Source organism: Elaeis guineensis, chromosome 5 (assembly GCF_000442705.2).
Source record: "Elaeis guineensis isolate ETL-2024a chromosome 5, EG11, whole genome shotgun sequence".
Lineage (NCBI taxonomy): Eukaryota > Viridiplantae > Streptophyta > Magnoliopsida > Arecales > Arecaceae > Elaeis > Elaeis guineensis.
Genome location: NC_025997.2, coordinates 68,712,816 through 68,714,201, shown reverse-complemented (window position 1 = coordinate 68,714,201; position 1,386 = coordinate 68,712,816). Strand labels below are relative to the sequence as shown.

Below are 1,386 nucleotides of genomic sequence, written 5' to 3'. Positions count from 1 at the left end.
GGGGTGCGGCTGGGCATTCACTAACAAAATAGTTTGGACTTGCACACAATGCACAAACTTCTTGGATTGGATTAGGTGGAATCGGGGATTGTCCAGTGTTTAGAAGATGATCTAATTTTTGGGACAGTTCATCTACCTTTTGATGGATATCTATGGCATTTCCTACTTCATATATTCCACCTCTTTTTGAGTTTAACATGGGTTTATCTCTAATGGAGGCAGACATATGATGTAATGAATTTTCACTTAAAATTTCAAACAGTTGCCATGCCTCATCCTCACTTTTTAGCATAAATGTCCCACCGCATGATGCATCGACCATTTGTCGATGTCTTTCAGAGAGCCCATCATAAAAACATTGGATTAACTGCCACTTGGGTACAGCATGGTGGGGACATTTTCTAATAAGGTCTTTTAATCTCTCCCATGTTTCATGAAATATTTCTCCATCTAATTGGGAAAAACTAGTTATGGCTTTCCTTATTTGATTAGTTTTTCCTATGAGAAAATATTTCTTGAGAAACTCTCCTTGCAGCTGGTCCCAGGTTGATATAGTCATGGAATCCAAAGTATGTAGCCAGTATTTGGCTTTGTCCTTAAGTGAAAAAGGGAATAATTTCAACCTAAGAGCATCATCGGAGAAGTTGTGAATTTTGACAGTTGAGCATATTTCAAGAAATTCCTCAAGATGTTTATAAGGGTCTTCATTACTAAGTCCATAAAATGAAGGTAACATTTGGATGATACTGGACTTAATTTCATATTGAGTGGCCTCCACAGGGGGTACTTGAATACAAGGAGAGTAGGTATATGTGGAAGGAGTAAAGTACTCCTTCAATTGCTTGGGTGGATCATTCTCCTGATTTCGGTCCATCTTTTTATGTCTGTTGGCTCTGAAGGTTCTTTCTATTTCTGGATCAAAAGGTTGGATTTCTGGTCGTAACGATCTACGGCCATGCATACACCTTACAATTATACTGTAGAGCACACACAGAATTTTTTTTTTTAATATATATTTTTATAATAAAGTGAGAAAAGAATGAAGAAAATCTAAAGAGAAGAACCTAAGAATCTTAAATCTATGAAAAGGGAGAAATTAATTAATGTTTAGATGTTAATTGCAATCAACTTAAACAATCATAGACTCTCTATCCTACGGTTAACTTAGATCTAGACAGCTCCTAACTTTCAAGATTGCTTTTGAGCACTCCAAGCTCAAGACTAACTAACTGACTCGGCCAGGTAAGCGTAAGATGTGGGAGGTTCCCTGCTCGTTGCTTTCTTTAGACACCAGCTAAGTTGGCCAGGTCAGTCAACGGAACCAATTAAAAACCACTTTCTTTAACCACTTGCCTTAGACACCGAGCAATTAACCAATCCGCACTC

General features: G+C 37.7%; 1 non-coding gene across 1 annotated transcript; it reads left to right on the top strand.

The window, feature by feature from the left end:
• The first annotated feature begins 381 nt into the window (after window positions 1-381).
• On the top strand, window positions 382-487 carry LOC140858338 (small nucleolar RNA R71). The gene has a single exon (XR_012141903.1). It is a non-coding gene; the product is annotated as a small nucleolar RNA R71 (small nucleolar RNA).
• The last annotated feature ends 899 nt before the right edge of the window (window positions 488-1,386 follow it).